We start from the raw sequence: 23,724 nt of genomic DNA on the forward strand, positions 1-23,724 counted from the left end.
GATCTCACCTATAGGAGGAATCTAATGAACAAAATAAACAAATGAGCAAAATAGAACCAGAGGCATGGAAACATGGAACAGACTGACAGTGGCCAGAGGGAAGGGTAGAGGGGAAAAATGATGGAAAGAAGGGGAAGGGACTCATAAAAGGACAAGTGTGAATGACCCATGGACATGACAACAGTGTGGGATTGACTGTGGCGGGGATGGACTGGGCAGAGGAGGACAAAGGGGGAAAAAATTGGGACAAATGTAATAGAATAACAATTTTTTTAAGAAGTAGGTAAATCTGTGAAAATTTTTAAAAATGCCCAATATACTTACAGTTTTTTCATTATTTTCAAAAGCTTCTCTTGCTTCTTCGAATGTGCAGACTTCTTCTTTGCATTCGCGTTCAATGTTGCCCTGTCTTATTTCTTCAAAAAGTCCATTTGCTCTTGGGTAGCGTTTTAGTACTGAATTGGCTTTTTCTCCAGTGAGAAAAACTAAAAAGATATAATAATAAGCATAAAATTGTAATATAAAAACATGTTGAAAGTTAATATACAAGATGAAAACTGCTAGATGCTCTTTAGAAAACAGAGCCAACGTCCTAAACCTCTTTCTGTGAGTCAGCATTGAAGTAACACTTCCATTTAGCTCCAAACTACCACATCTGCCATCTTTCTCAACCTGTGAGTATGTCCTTTCAGTAGCAGTTGCCCGGGGCAGGGACAATGACATAATTAACTATGTTACATTCAGACTTCAGCATCCCTGCCAACATAGGTGTTTAAATATAGTAACAATGATACCACCACTCATGACTATTAATAAGTGGATACCCCCAGGCACTCTGCTGTTAGTCAGCAGCAAGCAAATCAAAACCCAGTTTCTAGACTATCAGTCTTTGTCCTCAACTACAAACAAATTAAATTCCAGTTGACCAGTAATATAAATCCAGAAGAGTCTTACTTGTATGAAAATGAAGAGGTGGCAAAACCATGTCAAGAAATTAAGATAAATTTGGTCATAATCCATTCCAAGGAACACTAATAATACTTTTGTTCTAAATCCACTTAAGTTAAATATATTGTGACCTTGAATATATTTCAACCACATTTCAATGTCCTTCAGAAAAAAATTCTGCATGACTTACAGAGGCATTTCATATAAACATTCAAAATACGCATTTATGATACCCAATAAAATAAATATGTAAGAGTTATATGCACAGTTATGGGGAATTACTTTTATTTTATATACGGATTCATTTAAAACTATAGTTCAATTACATTTTTCTCAAAGTGTCATGCTGGGGGCGTGATGGGGTGAAAATGGAGACAAATGTACTTGAAGAACAATTAAAAATTTTAAAAAATGTCATGCTTCTTTGCAGAGATAAATACAATGCTACTAGAAGTTAATCTCCACTAATGCAAAGAAATTAGAAAATTCCCTAATCTGATAGTCTTCTGACAGAGGCAAAGGCACGTTATATATCCTTCAATGTTTTAAAAACAGACCGACAGCTGTCATATAGGAAAGGAGGGATGGGATGAAAAATGGTAAAGGAATTAACCAAACAACATTTCTGTACAACCCATGGACAGGGACAACAATATGGGGATTGACTTAGAGAGGGAAGACGGTGGGGCTGGGTGGAGGTGGGGAAAGGGGGAAAAAGTTGGAACAACTGTCACAGCATAACAATAAAAAATGTAAAAGAAAAAACACATATTTTGCAAAGAACATCTTGAAGTAAATGAAAAAGAGTAAGTACTCTTTTAAAAAGAGCAACAAATAAAATAGACATAAATTTAAGGTTTACCTAATTATAGAGATGTGTCTTTCACTTTATACAAGATATGGATTTATTACTGAGGATTCTTTAAGTTTAAAGTATCCAAATTGGTACCAGCTAGATGGCACCTATGCTAGGTTAAAAGTTATGGCCTTCCTTAAGTATTTCCTTCCTTCTGTACCTCAGAAAGGTAACCATCTATCAAAAATCAATCATAAGAGTGATAAAATGTCATTAGAAGAAATGTTAAAAAATTAAAATTATGGTAAGTGCTATGAAGGAAACTAAAATGGTACTACTAAGTTGAAGAATACCAGTGGAATTATCTAGCAGTGCTTCTCACAGTTTAGCAGCATTAGAATTTCCTAGAGGACTTATTATCCCAAGATTGCTGAGCCCACCTCCCAGCATTTCTGGTTCCATAGGTCTGCGTGGGGCCAATAAGTTGCATTTCTAATCAGTTCCCAGGTAATGTTGATGCTACTGGTCCTACTAACCACAGTTTGAGAACTACTACCTAGGAGCCTGGTTGGGTGGCTGGGTAGCTGGGTAGCTAAGTTGGTTAGAGTGTCGTCCAAAAAGGCAAAGGTTATGGATTTGATCCCTGGTCAGGCTACATACAAGAATCAACTACTGAATGCATAAATACGTGGAACAACAAATTGATCTCTCTCTCTGATCAATTAAAAAAACAAACATGGAGAACCACTACCCAGATATGAGTTCTTTAGAAAACTAGTTCTGAAGGAAGTATTTAGGGAATGCTGGGATTAACAGATTTAAAAAGGTATGTTACTGTATGAGTTTTGAGGTCATTAATGTATATTTAATATATACATATAAATCTCCAGAAAAGGAACATGACACATGCATTGTCACATTTATTTGACTATAGCACCTTTTTTGAGGGACATTACACTGAATTAACAAGTACCTAGCCATTGTCTTATTTGTGCCCTCTAAAATGACAAGTCTCTCCTCTCTCTCTATATATATATAAAATAAGGCCAACAAACACATAAAGACAGTAACTGATTTCCCTTGGTTCTTCTATTTTCCAGCATAAACATGTATATTTCTTTCATTTATTGGCCATATAAAATGTATAGGATTCTCTGTGTCATCTTTATGTTATAAAATACAGTATCCTACACTGGCTGCAATACTCTAAGTGTGGTCTGACAATTTCAAGACAGATCAGGATTATCTGCTTCCTTGTTATAAAACACAATAGATATGTTAATGTAGTCTAAGATATCTCTGGTTTTGGGGACAGTTTTCCTGAAAATAAATCAAACAATAATGTATTTTGTGTTTTTAAGACAAAAAAACCTATCCTAAAACAATTTTTATATGCTATCTACATGGAAAAGGGGAATCAAGGAATGTAGCTAACTCTTGTAACTATAAAGCAGGCTAATTCAGGTTAAGCTACTAAAAAAGTTATGTAGACTTGAGAGGAGAGATGGCAGCTAGGTAAAAGGGAGCACATTCCACTTCCCCTTATGCATGGGAGAAAAACCTGGCCAATCTACAGAGGAACAGAACAGACAGCCACCAGTACCACAGCATATATAAAAATAGGAGGTCAAAAATTGTAGCAGACATTGAAAAAACAGACAATAAGGAGAGTGCTTCAGGATAAGGGCCCAGGGATCAGCATGGGGACCAGAGAGGCTGCAGCCCCAGGCCCAAAGCCTGCTGGGCCAGCCACAGGACTCTTGGGAGAGACCAAGGGTCCGCATTCTCTTCCAGGCCAAACAGGGTTTGAGCACCACTGGGAGAGACCTGGTTGCTTGAAGTCACAGAGAGGGGAGTAAGGACTAAGTGGCAAACACATGGGGCTTTGAACATCCACGCACAGCCCTGGGAAGAATGTGCACACAAACGTGTGCGACCAGAGGCAGCCTGGCCAGGTGTACACTCCCGCAACCTCAGGAAAGAGAGCTGTGTGGAATGCCCAGGGCCCATACCCATAGACCCAGAGAGAGTGTGCACACCTCAGGAGACTCGGAGCCCACACCAGTAAATCTGGAGTGAGTGCAGGCCCCTATGGAGGCCCAGACCCCACACCCAGGGCCATGCAGAGGGGCACCAGGCTAGCTCTGGGGAGAATGCATTACCAGCTCTAGGGAAAGTGCACCAGAGGCTGACTGAGTGGTGAAAAGGGAGGAAGAAAAGCATACTAGTTACCCCTCAGCCTGCTGCAGCCAGCAAGAGCAACTAGTTTGGCCAGTTTGAAACCAGCAGGAGGGTTTTTTGTTTGTTTGTTTGTTTGTTTGTTTTTAAAAGTAATTTCTATATATTTTTTAAAGATTTATTTATTTATCTTTAGAGGGGAAGAGAGGGAGAGAAACATCAATGTATGGATGCCTTTTGTGTGTCCCCTGCTGGGAACTGGCCTGCAGGGAACTGGCCTGCAACCCAGGCATGTGCCCTGACTGGGAATCGAACCGCCATTGTCTGGTTTGCAGGCCCGCGCTCAATCCACTGAGCTACACCAGCCAGGGTGCTATTTTTTAATTTTTATTATTTTTATCTCTTAATTCCTTTTGCTTCTCTTTCCTTCTTTCTTGTGTTATTCCTTCTTTTTTTCTTTCCAATTTTATCTCTTCTTCTTTCCTTAGTCTGCTTTTTTAAAAAAAATACCCACAAGTGAGACAAAAAAACCTAGAACTGTGAAAAGACCAGAGTTGGACACAAAGAGGGGGAATCCCAACAGCTGGGACAGAGAGACAAATTTCACTTGCTATTACAGAGAACCTGCAAGATATTGCACATTTGTATTATTATTTTTTTCATTATTCTTACATCTTTTATTTGAATAATATTTTTGTATTCCTCTTCTTTCTGTTTAGTCTTCTTTGCTTGCTGGTTTCATTGTATCATTTGACAGGTTTCTCCTGTTCTCTCATTCACAGGGTATTGCTAATTTACTGTCCTTCACTTCACCTGTGTTCCATTAGCACACCACTGAAGGCCCTATACTCCCTATTCTTGTTATCTAGATCTCATAGATTCTGTCATATGATTGTTGCTCTAATGTTATTGTATATAATAGCTGTTCCATAAAATTGTAAATACTTCACAACACCCCTCCTGGATCTTAGCCCACTTAACACTTTCATGAACTCTATTACTATAGTAGTTAACTCTATTCTCTCACACACTACACCTATTTACTATCCTTTACTCTCACCTCTCCTCAGAATCTGACTCCCACAACCTCACTGCTTTATGTTAATAGTCTGCAAGAGTCTTACCTTCTTTCCATCCTTTATAAAAGGTGGCTAGTTGGACGGAAGATCACAGTTAACACTACACATAGCCAAAGGATCTCCCATCTCTTCTCTACTAGCTGCTACTGTAAATAGCATAAAATACTTTCTTGCTGTCTTAAACCATTTTTGCCTTACCCCTCCAACTGATCACAAAAAGAGAGTAGGTGGAAGCAGTGAACACCAGGATAACCAAAGAAGACTGCACCACTGAATCTCACAAGTATTCTACCATAGAAGTTCACACCATAAACCCAGGGAACCAGAACAGATCAAGTGAAGAAGCTGAGGCTAACAAAAACAGTCTCACAAACAATGGGAAGACAAAGAAACAATCCCCAAATGAAAGGAAAGGAGGAACCCTCAGAAAGATGCTAACTGAAATAAAGGCTACTCAATTATCACATATTGAGTTCAAAGCACTGGTTATCAGGAAGCTCCATGAGCTCACAGCTAAATTACCACAACTACAGGGAAACTACAATGAACACACTGCAAACTGTATCAACATGAAAAAGGAAATACAAACTACCAACAAGGGCCAAGAGGAAATGAAGAATACAATTTCTGAACTGAAGAACACAGTAGAAGGAATCAAAAGCAGCCTAGATGAAGCAGAAGATCAGATCACTGAGATAGAGGACAAAGTAGAAAAAACACCCAGAAAGAGCAAGAAAAGGCAAAGAGGCTCAGAAAGAATGAAGAGGGACTAAGAGAAATACAAGACAATATGAAACATAATGATATCCAAATAATAGGGATACCAGAAAGAGAAGAAGAGAAAGGGATAGAAAACCAATTTGAAAAAGTAATGATGAAAAACTTCCCTAATTTGATGAGAGAAAAGGTCACACAAATCCAGAAAAAACAGCGTCCCAATCAAGAAGAACCGAAAGAGGCCCACTTCAAGACATATCATAATCAAAATGGCAAAATTCCAAGACAAAGACAGAATTTTAAAGGCAGCAAGGGAGAAAAAGGAAATAACATACAAGGGAGCCCCGATAAGGTTAGCAGCTGAGTTCTCAATGGAAACACTTCAAGCAAGAAGAGAATGGCAAGAAATATTCCAAGTAATGAGAACCAGAGGCCTGCAACCAAGGCTACTTTACCCAGCAAGGCTCTCAATCAAGATAGAAGGCCAAATAAAGAGCTACCAAGACAAAAGAGTCCAAAAGAATGTGCATCCACCAAACCAGCTCTGCAAGAGATGCTAAAAGGACTGCTTTAAGGAAAGGAAGGAAAAGAGAGAGACAGAGGAACACAGGTACAAAAAGGCAATGAATAAGTACCTATCAATATAACCTTAAACATAAATGTATTAAATGCTCCAACCAAAAGACATAGAATAGCTGAATGGATAAGAAAGCATGACCCACACATATTGCTGCCCACAAGAGACCCACCTCAGGACAAAAGACCATCACAGACTAAAAGTGAAAGGCTGGAAACAAATTTTCCAAGCAAATGGGGAGGAAAAAAAAAGTCGGGGTAGCAATACTCATATCAGACAAAATAGACTTCAGAAAAACAGCCATAAAGAGAGACCCGTTGGGTCACTTCATAATACTCAAGGGAAGAATCCACCAAGAAGACATTAATATCATAAATATATATGTACCAAACATAGGAGCACCCAAATATATCAAGAAAATCTTAGAGTACTTCAAGAAAGATATTGACAGCAACACAATTATAGTAGGGGATTTGAACACCCCACTGTCAAAAATGAACAGATCTTCCAAACAAAATATCAACAAAGATATTGTGGCATTGAACAACACCCTAGATGAAATGGACTTAACTGATATATAGATCCCTTCATTCCAAAGAAGTTAAATACACATTCTTTTGCAATGCACATGGAACATTTTCAAAGATAGACCACATGATAGGACACAAAATAAGCCTCAACAAATTCAAGAAAATTGAAATTATACCAAGCATTTTCTCCAACCACAAGGGACTAAAACTGGAAACTAACCCCAACAGAAAAGACCCAAAACATTCAAAATCTTGGAGATTGAATTGCATGCTATTAAACAATGAATGAGTCAAGAATGAAATTAGGGAAGAAATAAAAAAGTTTCTGGAAACAAATAAAAGTGAACCCACAACAACTCAAAATTTATGGGACACAGCGAAGGCAGTCCTAAGAGGGAAGTTCATGATATAGGTCTACCTAAAAAAGATAGAAACATTTCAAACAAACAACCCAACCCTATGCCTACAAGAACTTGAGGAACAACAACAAAGACAGCCCAGAGCAAGTAGAAGGAAGGAAATAACCAAGATCAGAGCAGAATTAAATGACATAGAGACTAAAAGAACAATTCTAAGGATCAATGAATCCAGGAGCTGGATTTTGAAAAGATAAACAAAATTGACAAAACTTTAAGCAGACTCACCAAGAAAAGAACAGAGAGGACCCAAATAAACAACACAATCAAAAATGAAAAAGGAGAGATTACAATTGACCCCACAGAAATACAAAGGATTGTAAGAAATTACTATGAAGAACTGTATGCCAAGAAATTTGAAAACCTAGGTGAAATGGACAGATTTCTAGAAAAATATAATCTTCCAAAACTCAATGAGGAAGAAGCAGAAGGCCTGAACAGACCAATAACAGCAGATGAAATTGAAGCAATAATCAAAAAACTCCTGACAAGCAAAAGCCCTGGACCAGATGGTTTCACAGGAGAATTCTACAAAGCATTTAATGAAGAGCTAACCCCTATCTTTCACAGACTATTCCAAAAAATCCAAAATGATCGAAGGCTCCCAAACTTTTTTTTAAAGATTTTATTTATTTATCTTTAGAGGAGAAGGGAAGGAGGGAGGGAGAGAAATATCAATGTATGGTTGCCTTTCGTGCATCCTCTGCTGGGAACTGGCCTTCAGGGAACCAGCCTGCAACCCCCGTATGTGCCCTGACTGGGAATCGAACCGCGATTGTCTGGTTCACATGCCCATGCTCAATCCACCCAAGCTTTTTTTATGAAGCCAACATCATCCTAATCCCCAAACCAGATAAAGACACAACAAAGAAAGAAAACTTCAGGTCAGTCAACATTGCTGATGAACATAGATGCTACAATACCCAACAAAATTTTGGCAAACCCACATCCAACAATACATTAAAAAGATCATACACCATGACCAAGTGGGACTCATCCCAGGGATGCAAGGATGGTTCAACATCTGCAAATCAGTAAATGTAATACACCATATAAACAAAAGCAAAGACAAAAATCACATGATCATATCAATAAATTCAGAAAAAGCATTTGATAAGGTATAGAACCTGTTTATGATAAAAAACACTCAGCAAAGTGGGAACAGAGTGAGCATTCCTCAACATAATAAAGGCCATGTATGAGAAACTTACAGCCAACATCATGCTCAATGGGCAAAAACTAAAAGCTTTTCCACTAAGATCAGGAACAAGACAAGTTTGTCCACTTTCTCTGCTTCTATTCAGTATAGTATTAGAAGACTTAGCCACAGCAATCAGACAAGAAAAGGAAATAAAAGGCATCCAAATTGGCAAGGAGGAAACAAAATGACATGTCATTGTGTGCAGATGACATGATAATGTATAGAAAATCCTATAGACTCTACCCAAAAACTGTTTAACCTAATAAGTGAATCTTGGCAAAACAGCAGTATAAAAAGTCAATATTCAGAAATCAAATCATTTTTGTATACCAACAATGAAACAGCAGAAGCAGAAATCAAGAAAAAAATCCGAATCGATATAGCAAAAAATAAATAAATAAAATTCCTAGGAATAAACCTAACCAAAGAGGCAAAAGATCTGTATGCAGAAAAGTACACAACACTGAAAAAAGAAATCAAGGAAGACACAAACAAATGGAAACATATACTGTGTTCATGGATCAGAAGAATTAACATCATCAAAATGTCCATACTGCCCAAAGCAATTTACAGATTCAGTGCAATACCTATTAAATTACCAATGGCATATTTCACAGACATAGAACAAACACTTCAAAAATGAATATGGAACCATAAATGACCCAGAATAACTGCTGCAATTTTGAGAAAGAAGAGCGAAGTAGGAGGGATAACAATACCTGATACCAAACTGTATTACAAGGCCACTGTAATCAAAACGGCCTGGTACTGGCATAAAAACAGACACATGGGCCAGTGGAACAGAACAGAGAGCCCAGAAATAAATCCAAGTCTCTATGGTCAATTAATATTCACAAAGAGCACAGCAACATAAAATGGAGTGAAAATAGCCTCTTCAACAAATGGTGTTGGGAGAACTGGACAGATATGTGCAAAAAAATGAAACTTGAGCACCAACTTACACCACACACAAAAATAAATTCGAGGTGGATAAAAGACTTAAATATAAGCTGTGACACCATTAAAGTCCTAGAAGAGAACATAGGCAGGAAAATCTCAGATATTTCATACCACAACATTTTTACTGATATGTCCCCTAGAGCAAAGAATATAAAAGAAAGAATAAACAAATGGGATCTCATCAAAATAAAAAGCTTCTGCATGGCTAAAGAAAACAGTATTAAAATAAAGAGAGAACCAAGTATGTGGGAAAACATATTTGCCAGTGATACCTCAGACAAGGGTTTAATCTCCAAAATATACAAAGAACTTACACGACTCCACTCTAAGAAGACAAGCAACCCAATTAAAAAATTGGCAAAGGACTTGAACAGACAATTCTCCAAGGAGGTCATAGAGAGGATCCAGAGACACCTGAAAAGATGCTCAATATTGCTAACTATCAGAGAGATGCAAATTAAAACCACAATGAGATACCACTTCACACCAGTCAGAATGGACATCATAAACAAAGCAATAAACAACAAGTGTTGGAGAGGTTGTGGAGAAAATGAAACCCTAGTGCACTGTTGGTGGCATTGTAGACTGGTACAATCGCTATGGAAAACAGTATGGAATTTCCTCCGAAAACTAAAAATTGATCTGCCTTTTGACCCAGCAATTCCACTGCTAGGATTATACCCTAAGAACCCTGAAACACCAATCCAAAAGAACCTATGCACCCCAATGTTCATAGAAGCACAATTTACAATAGCCAAGTGCTGGAAGCAACCTAGGTGCCCATCAATAAATAAATGGATCGAAAAACTATGGTACATTTACACCATGGAATTCTATACAGCAGAAAGAAAGAAGGAGCTCCTACCCTTTGCAACAGCATGCATGGAACTGGAAATCATTATGCTAAGCGAAATAAGCCAGGTGGTGAAAGAGAAATACCATATGATCTTACCTTTAAATGGAACCTAATAAACAAAACAAACAAACAAGCAAAATATAACCAAAGATTGAAATAGAGAACAGGCTGACAATGTCCAGAGGGTGGAGTGGAGGGAATTTCAGGGGAAAAGAGGAAAGGTTTACAGGAACAAGTATAAAAGACACATAGACAAAAACTATGAGGGGTAGAAATGGGAGGGAGGAGGAGGGCTGGGTGGGTGGGCTGGGATGGGAGTAAAAGATAGAAAACTTGAACAATTAAACATTTTTTTAAAACATTAAAAATATCAAAAGTTAAAAAAAAATGAAAAAGAAAACACTGAAGTTCCAATGGGCATATCTTTGCGGGGAGGGAGGCACTGTTCAAACCATGACAGTAAAATAGAGTAAAATCTCAAAAAAAAAAAAAAAAAAAAAAAAAAGAAAAGAAATAGTAATTTAGCAGGACACAGAACTTCTAAATCTCAGCCTATTGAAATTACCAAGACCATCCTTCAAATACTCTGGTGTATTTCTTACACTGGGAGGCAAGGTAATATATTAGTGAGAACTCTCATTAGAATAAGCTGGTAGGTAGATTTTTCTCTCACTTGCCAAATCTGGTCAATTGGAAGGCACCACCTAGAGTAAGAATTTGAGTAATAGGAAAGATACTGTTATAGATTAGTTATGTCTGCAGTATAATATGGAACAGGAAGTTCTGGCAGAGTATTTACCAATCCTCATCGAAGTAATATGTAAATCTAATGGATGACAACAGAATTAGGGTATTTTTAATGTGGACACAAAATAAAGCAGGTAGTGGCAGCTTGGACCTATAGGATATGATTAGATTATCTCTTTCTAAAACATTAGGCAATTTCCATGATGCAAGGGCTTGTGTTTGGGCTTCTAAAATTAAAGCAGTGATGCTTGAAACTAAAGTTAATCACTTCTCTTTGCTTCCTTCCCATTAAATTGTATCAGTCCACACAAGGTAGCTGTTGGTCCACTATACCCACTGTCTGGAACCATGTGTATGCCTTCATCAGAGATCACATGATGTGACAAGTAGTACACAGAATGTGAATGTAATTTGAGAACACAACACTGAGTTATTATTCAAACTATGTACTTTTCTCATTAAAGGAAATAAAAACAAACTTAATTGTTTTCTTTAGATATAATTAGGGAACATCCTTATTAAAGACAATATTTAAAATCTAAAACTGATTGATACACACATACACCCATGAGATAAATATATTTATTCAAAAATACTTACTTTTTCAAAATTTCAAAACAAATAACTGCCACCTAAGCCTTCTCTTCAAAACTAAAGAATAAAGATAAAATAAGATGGTTTCTCAAGGAACTCCTTAAAAATAACTGCCTTAAACCAAACTATGTAGTTGTATAATATACTTTTTAATGAATTTCAGGATACTAAAACTCATACATTAATGACAAAAATATTTAGCCAAGTGAAATAATGTCCATATATTTGCTGAAAAACAGCAGATGTTAAGGTCCAAAAATTAACAGGTGACTTGGAAAAAATCTCCACTCCAATGATCTAATCAGTTTTCTGACCTTTGGTCTTATTTCAATAAAGGAGTCACTATTTAAAGTTGCACATGTTTACATTTTTAAGTGAAAGAAAAATTCTTTTTCTTAAGACATATTTACTAAGCACAGACTATGTACAATGAGATCATGACAAGCCACAAAAAATGAATAGTAGATAGCCTCTGCAGTCAAGGTTCTTCAGTACAAGAGATAATGAACATAAAAGATAAAGAGCCCTACTGCAGCACTGAACATGGTGGATGCTTTCTGAGGTCAAAGGGCAGGCATATTTCTACTGGCTAAGTGTATTTGGAGTTGGGGGAGGGACCTGAACAAGGAAGGACCCCTTAAATGTGTATTTGAGGTGGCTTTTTAAAGATTGGCAGGAATAGGATGAGGAAAGACATTCTAGGAAACAAAACAGTAAGAATGCTTGGAATTGGATAAAGCAAGGGGCATGAATGAGGAACAGTGAGCTGGTCAGTAAGGCCAGAGTGTAAGATTCAAAATAGAAAGAGTAGGAAATTAAACTGGAAACAGGTCAATAGGCATGTCACGGAGGAACTAAATGTTAGGGTAAGATTTTTAAACTACCTGATAGCATTCAAGATTCTAGACCAATTCCTCAGGGAGAATAACCTAGAACACTATTTTATATATTGATATATAGTTTTTACCTGGCCTTTAGCCTTTTTCCCCTACATTTTCTCCTTACCCTACTCCAAAATGGAAAAAGAAAGTCCAGGTAAAAGACTACTTATAATAGCTCAGGTTAAGAAATAATGAAATTGGGTTCCAGCCAAGATGGAGGCATGGGTACAAACCTTCCACTTCCTCACATAACCAAAAGGAGGATAACAACCAATCTAAAATAAATAGACAACCAGAAGTGCCAGAAAATCAAACTGCATGGAACTCCAACCACCATGGAATTAAAGCAACAGTAAAATAGAACAAGCAGACTGGTAAGGCAGCATACAAATAGAAACCATGGTGAAGCAGCAGACTGTGTGGGTGGGGCTAACTTAAGGGGAAACTGAGTCTCAGAGCTGGCTATAGACTGTAGTGGTTGCTGTGGTGGGAGAAACTCCCAGGTTCTCATGAGAGTTTGTTGGAAAGTGGGCAGGAGACCAGCAGATCAGCTGCATTGTTCCCTCCCTGGCCCCTCCCCCACAGCACAGCAAGGAGGGTTGCTAGCCTTGGATGAATACCTAAGGCCCCACCCCCCTTACAGCCTAACAGGGGCCTCAAACAAAGAAATAGGGCCAAAATAAAAGAACAGAGCAAAATCTCAGAAAGAGAGCTAAATGATGAGGAAATAGCCAACCAATCTGATGGAGAATTTAAAGCCCTGGTTATCAAAATGCTCACATATCTGATTGAGCTTGGTCAAATGAAAGAGGGAACCAACAGTGACAGGAAGAAAACCAAGACTCAAAGCAACAATTTGAAACAAAAGGGAAAAATAAACATCCAACCAGAACAGAATGAAGAAACAAGAATTCAAAAAAATGAAAAGAAACTTTTGAACTTCTAGGACAACTTGACATGATCCAGTATCTGAATTATAGGGGTGCCAGAAGAGAATACCAGCAATAAATCGAAAACTTATTTGAACAAATAATGAAGGAAAACTTCCCCAATCTGGCAAACAAAATAGACTTTCAGGAAGTCCAGGAAGCCCAGAGAGTCCCAAAGAAGTTGGACCCAAAGAGGAAAACACCAAGGCACATCATTATTAAGTTATCCAAGATTAAAGATAAAGAGAGAATCCTAAAGGCAGCAAGAGGAAGGGAGAGAGTTACCTACAAAGGAGTGCCCATAAGACTGTCAGTTGATTTCTCGAAACCTTACAGGCAAGAAGGGGCTAGAAGGAAGTATTTGAAGTCATGAAAGGCAAGGACCTACATCCAAGAATACTGTATCCAGCAAAGCTATTATTTAGAATGGGAGGGCAGGTAAAGTGTTGTTTCCCAGAAAAGGTCAAGTTAAAGGAGTTCATCATCACCAAGCCATTGTTATATGAAATGTTAAAGGAACTTATCTAAGAAAAGAAAGATAAAAATATGAACAGTAAAATGATAACAAACTCACAACTATCAACAAATGAACCTAAAAAAATAAAAGAAAGAAAAACAATGAAAAGAAAAACTAAGCAAACAATAGAACAGGAACAGGATCAGAGAAATGGACATCACATGGAGGGTTTTTCAGGGGGGACGTGGAGGGAAGAAATAGGAGGAAAAGGTACAGGAAGAAGAAGCATAATTGGTAGGCATTACATAGACAGGGAGAGGTCAAAAATGGTATAGGAAACAGAACTCAAAGAACTTATATATACAACCCATGGACATGAACTAAGCAGGGGGAAAGCTGGAAGCTTGGAGGTACAGGGAGGAGGGGAGATAAAGGGGAAAATTTGGGAAAACTGTAATAGCATGCTCAATAAAATATACTTAAAAAAGAAATAATGAGATCATGCATTAGAATGGTGGCAATAGTAACAGAAAAAAAGGAACAAACATGAATGATTGAGATATTGGGTGATTTCTTTGGCCACTACACCCACCATGCAACTTACTCCTTAGTGCAACCAAATCTTACCATTCTCCAAACAAGCTCTTTAATGCCTCCCTAGTTTTGTACCTAATATTTCCTCTGCCTAGTGAACTCTTATTCCATTCAGATGTAGCACCCTCTAAAACACCTTCCTCAGAGTCTACTCCCCACTTCATTAGAGGTGCTATAGGCTCTCAGTGTTTACATATGCTTAAATTATAGCAATTAATTAAACTCTATTATGATTTTTTGGTATGCCTATCTAGTTTCCTCTCAAGACTAAATGTCTTGAAGGCAGGGCCCATGTTTTACTAATATTTTGACCCAATCTCTGTCTTTCATAACACCTAGTAAAGAACTTGGTACAGAACAGGATTCAAGAAGTATGGCATAAGTGAAAAGGCATAATGGGAGACACTTGAAGACTAAGTGACTAGAAGCAGGCTGGGAAGCCAAGGATCATGCCTCTAATTATGAAACAGAACCATAAACCTACTATGTGATTGTGAAATAAATATGTTGACAGCAGAGTTTCTAGTGAGACAACACTTGAATATCTTATTTTTTAGCAAAAGAAACTATCTTTTGAAATTTGTAGAATACTTCTACTTGTGTTCCCCTTAGAGCAGATTATTCTGTAAGAACTATTTGATTTCCCCTAATACTTGTATAGAGATAGACTAGCTCAACAGCTACTGTTTTGGGAAGAGGACATACCCAGATGCTTTTTAGTTTAGCAAGGAACTAGCACTTTCATCCCCAAAGTATATGCCAAGCCCTCTTTCTACCAGGGTGCTGTAGCAAATTAATAGAGAATGAGCAGCATATTTTACATTTTGAAGGAAATGCACTGATGTTCAATATCTATTGGATACCGCACAAACTACTAACTTAAGGTAGCTCACAGTGTGAAAGAAAAACAGCAAAATGGAGTTGGTACTGTTAAGAGAGCAATCTAAAATGGAGCCTAAGAGGCCTCTGGGAAATTAAGTTAACTCACCCCCTTTTCTAGTGAAACTGAACTTTTAAACTGTGCTAAACCACAGCCACATCCTGATACAGTTCCTAGAACTGGCTTTGCCTCACGGAACTCTCTATTAAAAATTTTTTTCACCTAGTAATAGACATAAGGAATTAATCATGTATAGCATAGTCTGTTTGCTGGTACCAATCGCAGCTCTTTCAAATCAACTTACATAATCCTTTTTAAAGCACTTGTTTTTCTGCCTTTATAAACTCTGTCTCCTTCCTTTTCAGAACAATTGGGGTTTCTACCCAAAATTGTGTTTCCTGGATTGCAATTCCTTAAAGAGAGCCACAAATAAAGCTTTTGTTTGTCTTTCAATTTTTGGTCAAAATTGATAGACAATAGTTTCATCATTAAATAATTTTACATTCATTTCCTTTGTGAAACTGGATTTTTGGCTGTGATTAAAAAAAGGTGCTGTGTGAAAAATCTGTGGATTAGGAAATGAAGGTGGTATCCTTTATATCCAACATCCTCCACTATCCAACCTGATCCCAAAGTTTGGGAAGTTGTATGGTACCCCTCAGACACATACAATCTTTTAATAAGTAACTGAATGGCTATTTAAGGTTGAAATAAAAATATTGTTTTCTTGAAATTTATATATATTATGTTTCAAATGGCTACTAAGCTGTCAGGATATAAATGCTTATTGTTTGGACCTACCGTATTTTTCAGACTATATAAGCCGCACATTTCCCTCCCAAAATTTGGGAGGAATAATGGTTGTTAATGTTGTTGAGTTCTGTTTACATTTACATTGGTGAAATATTGTTAACTATATTATTAAATATTTCACATTTTGTGCTTCAACTTTTTTTTCTATTTTTCTCCTCTAAAACCTAGGTGCATCTTATGGTCCAAAAAATATGGTAACTACTTAATAAGTAGAACAATCAAATATTTCCTTTGGCCTATAACTGATATTAAAAAAATGACTGTGACAACTAAGAGTATTGTAAACTCAGAAGATTTGAGAACCTCTGACGTAGGGGTTCTGGAGACAGATATAATCTTGCCACTCTCTACCAAATGCATTTGGCCTACCAAGCTTGAATGACCTGGGAGGTTCCTTTTTTGAGAAAGGATACCAAAATCCCTTTTGAAAGTTCAAAATTACCAAAACCTGTAAGGTGGGTTATTGCTGTTCTGATAAGAGTTATAAATATCAGGAAAATATTCAGTCCTCTACATTATCATGTTATGTTACTCAGTTGTTGTTTACCCTCAATTAGCTATTCTGGTTCCAGGAGCTTAGGGAAGAGGAGAGGAATATAAAAACGGAAACAACAGGACCACCAAAAGCTGAAACACTTGGGAATTGGACCTACTGTATTATTGGAGTGAGCACAGATGAGTGAAATGCTAGGTAGAAATATGTCCTCTTTTCCAAGCCCAGTTGGGGCAACCCATGCCTCAGTTATTGTAGTGATTCCTTTAGTATCTTTGGAACTGTTCTGGGTATCAGAAAGCCTGCTTTGGGCTCTCTGGTTTTGATGTAAGATTATATATCAGCAACAGTGGCAAAAATATCAAGAGCAATAGAAAAATGGGGACTTTCTAGAAATGAACCCAGCGTTTCATAATTTTTTCTGTAATGTGAGATTCAGGGCCTGCTCCTCCAGACTTAATATGCAACCCCAGACTTCTTATATTTCCCATAGAAACAGTGTAGGTCAGGGAATTCTTGTATTACAAAGGGCTGTGGTTGTTTAATTTGACTAACGGATGTGATGTCTTTGATATCCCAATCTTATTAAGGGGTGTACATTAGTTATACATGTACTTTCTTTTTGAAAGTAAGAAAAAGATTTGTTAGAGCAAAAGGCTATGTGAGGAAAGCAAAAACCCTAAGCTTCCCTTTTTCATCTGTAATGTTGGAATAATAGCACCAATCTCATAGTTATAAATGAGGTAATGTACATAAAGCACTTCGTTCACAGCTTGGCAAAGAATGGATGCTTAATAAATAGACTTGTTGCCACTGTATAATGATAGTCATTCCATTAAAGAAAACCCAGGAGATCTACCAAGCTGATTATAATAATGCACTTAGAAAATACAGAATAAAGGATGAGATTTGGGAGTATACTACTTCCAGTGACATTTTATGTGACCATTGTAAGGGCCAACCTCAGCCTCTCAGCAGGTGGAGCCAGGCCTAAGCCAAGATCTTTCAGCAATGAGCGTTCTAAACTATTAAAAAAGAATTTTAGACTTCCAGCCAAGATGGAGGCATAGGTAGAAACACTGTGCCTCCTCACACAACCAAAATAAGGACAACAACAATTTAGAAACCAAAAAACAACCAGTACTGACAGAAAATTGAACTGTATGGGAGTCTGGCAATCAAGGAGTTAAAGAAGATACATTCATCAAGACTGGTAGGAGGGGCAGAGTCAGACAGCCAAGCGTAGAGGGCTCAAGACAAAGTGGCCGCTGGTGGACCCCAGGTACGCAAGGTGGCAGCAGGTGGACCCAGCGAGGCAGAGAATTGTGGAGAGGCACAAGGTGGCTGGCAGACCGGGTGGTCCCACATTTGTGTGCAGATGAAACTGGGGAACGAGACAGACCACACAATCCAGGGTTCCAGTGCAGGGAAATAAAGCCTCAAAACACCAACTGAAAACACCTGTGGGGGGTTGCGATGCCAGGATAGACTCCCAGCCCCACAGGAGAGTTCCACAGAGTCCTAGAATGTACACAAGCCCACCTGCACGGGAATCAGTACCAGAAGGGCCCAGTTTGATTGGGGGAAGTGGGGGAAGGGACTGAAATCTGGCAGAGAGCTGAGCAAGCGCTATTGTTCTCTCTTGGACCCCTCCCCAACATACTGCGTCACAACTCAGCAACTGGGTTGACCAACCCTTGGGTGAATATCTAAGGCTCCATCCCTTACTATGTAACAGGTGTACTAAGACAAAAAAAATGGCCCAAATGAAAGAACAGATCAATGCTCCAGAACAAATAAATACAACTAAGCGACAGAGATAGCCAACCTATCAGATGCACAGTTCAAAGCACTGGTTATCAGGATGCTCACAGAACTGGTTGATTTTGGTTACAAATTAGATGAAAAAATAAAGACTACTTTAAAATAAATAAAATATTTAAATAAAAAAATGTACAGGGAACCAATAGTGATGGGAAGGAAACTGGAACTCAAATCAATGGAATGGACCAGAAGGAAGAAAGAAACAACCAAACAGAAAGGCATGAAGAAACAAGAATTCAAAAAAATGAGGAGAGGCCTAGGAACCTCCAGAATATCTTTAAATGTTCCAAAATTTGAATTATAGGGGTACCAGAAGGGGAAGAGGAACACCCACAAGTGGAAAAGTTATTTGAACAAATAATGAAGGAGAACTTCCCCATTCTGGCAAAGGAAATCGACTTCCAGGAAATCCAGGAAGCTCAGAGAGTCCCAAAGAAGTTGGACCCAAGAAGGAACACACCAAGGCACATCATCATTACATTAGCCAAGATTAAAATGAAGGAGAGAATCCTAGAAGCAGCAAGAGATAAGGGGACAGTTACCTACAAAGGAGTTCCCATCAGCCTGTCAAATGATTTCTCAAAAGAGACCTTGCAGGCAAGAAGGGGCTGGAAAGAAGTATTCCAAGTCCTGAAAGGCAAGGACCTACATCCAAGATTGCTCTATCTAGCAAAGCTTTCATTTAGAATGGAAGGGCAGGTAAAGCGCTTCTCAGATAAGGTCAAGTTAAAGGAGTAAGGAGTTCATCATCACCAAGCCCTTATTATATGAAATGTTAAAGGGACTTATTTAAGAAAAAGAAGATAAAAAATATGTACAGTAAGATGGCGGCAAACTCACAATTATTAACAACCATACCTAAAACAGAAACAAGGGCAAACTGAGCAGACAACTGGAGCAGGAGTGGAACCACAGAAGTGGAGATCACATGGAGGGTTATCAACAGGGAAGTGGGAGGAGGAGAGACGGGGAAAGGGTACAGAGAGTGGGTGGCATGGATGGTGGGTGGAAAGTAGACAGAGGGAGGGTGGGAATAGTGTGGGAAGTGTAGAGGCTAGGGAATTTATGAGTATGACACCTAGAGGTGTCACATCCTAGAGGACATGAACTAGAGGGGGGGAATGTCAGTGAGGGGCCATGTGCAGGGTGAAGGAGAGTGAAGGGGGGAAAGTGGGACAACTGTAATAGCATAATCAACTATATATTTTTTAAAAAGACAATTTTGCAAAAAAAAAAAAAAAAGGAGTAAGGATAAGGTTAATTTGCACTGAGTCTGTATGCTAAACTCCAAGGATGCCTGGGACTTTGGTCCCCTTGGTCAAGTTTAAGATAAAATGTGGTAGAGCTTTATAAAGTGCTATTTAAGTCTGAAACTCCCTTGGGGACACTCTGTACTAGCTTGACTATACTGTTTACTGACAACGTATAGATTATGGTTTGTATCTGATTTAATTGAATATGTAGCCTACTTTCAGCTACATGATGAGTGGGGTGTCAAAGATTCTCAGCAAACCTGTGCCTTGCCTCCCTTGAAACCAAGGTTATCTTGCACATACCTTTGTGGTTCAGAATTAGAAGACAAAGTATGTCCTCTATGACTAAAAATGGCCTTAGGAGCCATCTTTCTCCTGCTGCACTGGGCCTTTAGCCATTATTAAAGTCTCATGAGAGCCTCATAGGTCTTTTCAATGATCTAATGTCATGCAGTGGCTACAATATACTTAGATGATTCATAAATGTTTTGGGGATATCATGAAATTTTTAAATTTCTGAAATTATTCAGAAAGTAAATTAAAGCCTATTTCTGGTTCATAGTTATAAGGACCTGGTACTGGTAACGTACTCCAAGGAAGCATATGCTTCCATAATATATGTTTACTTTCATTAGATTCAGTTTTGGTCAGATGAATGTTAATACGCTATCATCATTAGAATTTTACCAAAAGACCACCAAGCAGCTCTTAAGAAGCAGGTTAAGAAATGAAATTACATATATGGCAGATACATATGTTTAAAGAAGCATGAGAAGCTACAACAAAGTACACTACATAATCATTTTTTATTGATTTTTAGGTTATTTGACAGTTATTATCAGGTATTTATCAGGTAGCTGTTGACAATATTTTTCATAATCACTGTAGCTATTAATGACAGTAATACATCATGCAGAAGTCAATTATTTGACTTCTAAATTCATGAAATGCGAGATGACCAAAGTCATGCATTATGTTATCTTATGCGTTACCTACAGGGGAGCCCCGTCTGTCTTAGACTAATCAAGGATCAATTTATTCAACCTGCATCCACAGGCCTGGCTATGAGACTTGGAAGCTTCGTTGCACATTACTACTGAAAAGTAGAAGGGCAGGGATAGGCTGAACTAGATCAACACATTGAGAGCAACAAGAAGTGAAAGCTGATTAATCTGAAGACAAGGGAAGAGAGACAGAGGCCCTTTGAGGGTTATTTAGAGTAGGCTCTAGGAGCCCTTACCTCCCAAAGCTGAAGGCATCCATGATTATGTTCAAAATGGTGAATCTGATTCACCAAGAAAGAACCATATGATGTTCAGGATTTTGTGTAGGAAGGCAGTAAATTATACAATCTATTTTAGAATTATTCCCATAAAAATAGTTTTTAAAAAGCTCTTAAAGACTTATCAAAAAGAGGAGTATGAACACTGCAAAATATATTTATTCAAATGGAAAGTCTGATCCTAGACATTGTTGTGTAAATGCTGGTATATCAGACCATCTATAATGAGTCCACATGCTAACCAGGAAGCTGTTTTCTTTCCATAATGAATAAATCTCTAATATCTTTTTTAGTTGTGAATTTCTCAAAGACTACAGAACATGCTAAGCTATCCATTTAATTGAGCCTTCTGTTTGTCACATGAAACCTGCCTTCTGAGACTATCTTGTGGAAGTCCAAAAAAGCCAAAATCCATTAACCACCTTCACCAACCCTGTATTGAGACAAATGAAACTGCAGGAAAAGAGAAGAGTGTGGTAATGGTGAAAAGGTCCTAAATTTGTACTCAGAATATGCAGATTCCTGTTCCAGCTCTGGCACTAAACTGTCTGTAGGATTCTGCATTTGTTGCTTAATTTATCTAGGTCTGTGTCCTAATTTGTGAAGCTAAGGAGTTGTATATGATTTCTCAGGTCCTTTTAGTGGTAACAGTGAAGAGTTTTATAATTGCAAAGATGTTTGTTCAGTGGAAGTAGTGTATCATATCGAATTCTTTTGGGATATCAATATACTATTTTCCAGCCAAGCTACCATCTTCCCCCAAACCAATAACAACAAAAAATAAACAAAATAAAATCAACAAGGCATACTCCCTATCCAACCCAGTGCTCAGATTTATATGAAAAAAAATGTTATGAAGTGTCACACTCATGGTTGTTTGTTTTCTTGCTTCTAAGCCATTTTGATACTACTATTTACTCGGTTGTGCATGCATACAATGCCTTCAGTGGGTTTTTATTGAAATAGGTATAAAATAGGTACTTCTTATCCTAGATTGACGAAAATAACTTTCCCTAAACAATAAAGCCTCATATTATAAAGCACCATTTCATTTATGGGGAAAAAAGATATTATTTGGATCATTCTCCTATTAGTTAGGAAGATGAAAAAATAGAATATTTGCCAATTATATTTTACCACTGTAACCTATTTGTGAAAAATAAAGGTTTTTTTTCATAGCAGGTAGATTTATAATTCAGAATTTATTGTATGGTGGTGGTCACGTATATTACCAGGTTGTCACAAACTTAATGCTTAGTTAGAATGGCATGTAGTATGTGTTCACAGCAATTAGGGAGCTGAACCCCATTCAAGAACTCATATATTTAAAAAAATATTTAAAGTTACAGGATTGAGCTAGTTGAGAAGTCTCAGGGTGTGGGAGAAGAAATAATTGTTATTAATATCTCTAATATCCTGAACGTGCTTCTTAAGGACAATCTGGTGGTTATGATCACTACCTAAGACTTCTTTAAAAGGATATCTTTATGCTACTGAAGGTAATGCAATGAAATGCCAGATGATAACAGGCAGGTTTCCAGGAATAAGTGTGGAGAAAATGCCAGAAATGGATTTCTATACAAGAGAAGATGAAAGAGGTAACGTACAAAGTCAATATTCTTAAAAAAACCTGTCCCCCCAAAGTGAGTCTTATTAACTCAGTATGGTTTTTCTTAAAAGCTAAATTTTGGATCATATATTTAGATGTCTCTTGTCTAATGATTTCATGCTCTATGTGGAATAATGAGATACAGAAAAATGGTCTAATAGTTTCTCCCACAAAGCAAGATAAGAGGCCAAATTTTCTTTGACAAGAGCTTTACAATTTATAACTCCTTCTTATCAAAAATAATTCTCCATGAATTGGTAGATGACAAAAATCAAGTTGCTAGCAATGGCAACAACTGATTTAAATGGATGGTACTCTAACACTTGATTTATGAACTAGGGGCCATGCCTTAGCCACAAGAAACCAACAAATATGGAATTAGCAAATGCTTTAATTTGCACAAAATTAAACACATAATCATGTGGAATCATGAGAAAAGGAAAATTCCAAAGATGGATATCTCTCCTGTCATTATTACTTGAATGATATCAGCAACAATATCATTAGTCTTAGTGTTTACAGTCGTTACAGCTATAAAACTTTCTCTTTAGTTTATGGATCTTATCTACACTGATTATACCCCTGTCTGGAAATAACTATAACTAATAATCACCATTTAATGGGGCAAAAAAGCAGATAGAGAAGTCACCAAAATGAAATACAGTTTTAAATACATAACTCTGTTATAATTAATGCTTTACAACTTGTCAACATAGACACTATGATATTATCTATGTGATAGTTAACTGTAACCTAGACTGTAGGAGTGGATAATTATTTTGATAGAACACATACTACATTTAATAAAAAAACTATACTCCAGAGGTGGCTCTTAAGATAGCATGCAAAGATAGCATTCAGCTTTCTCTCCCGCCCACAAAAGCAGAGAACATAATGGATAAGAGAAATGGGAGTCTCACTGACAACTAGTGCCTTTTTAAATTGGCAGCCAAATTTCAGAAACGACTTTTCACAGGGTGGTAAAATCAATGATATTTATACATGGATTTGCTCTAGAAGTGATAGCAGAATTCAAACTTTTGCTTGCTTTGTCTGAAGGGGAGTTGCAACGTACCAGGAGCACTTCACTTTTCCTTCCCTCATGGTAGT

At 37.6% G+C, this 23,724-nt stretch overlaps 1 non-coding gene across 1 annotated transcript in view; it reads right to left on the minus strand.

Annotated features, from left to right (window-relative positions):
* Positions 1-330: 330 nt before the first annotated feature.
* LOC119064586 (uncharacterized) overlaps positions 331-23,724 on the minus strand; it is a 68,602-nt gene continuing 45,208 nt past the window's right edge. Inside the window, exon 3 of the transcript XR_008389817.1 lies at positions 331-485. This is a non-coding gene — a transcript (uncharacterized LOC119064586). The remainder of the gene's footprint in view (positions 486-23,724) is intronic.

Source organism: Artibeus jamaicensis, unplaced genomic scaffold (genome assembly GCF_021234435.1).
Source record: "Artibeus jamaicensis isolate MK-2021 breed Jamaican fruit bat unplaced genomic scaffold, CSHL_Jam_final scaffold_1283, whole genome shotgun sequence".
NCBI lineage: Eukaryota > Metazoa > Chordata > Mammalia > Chiroptera > Phyllostomidae > Artibeus > Artibeus jamaicensis.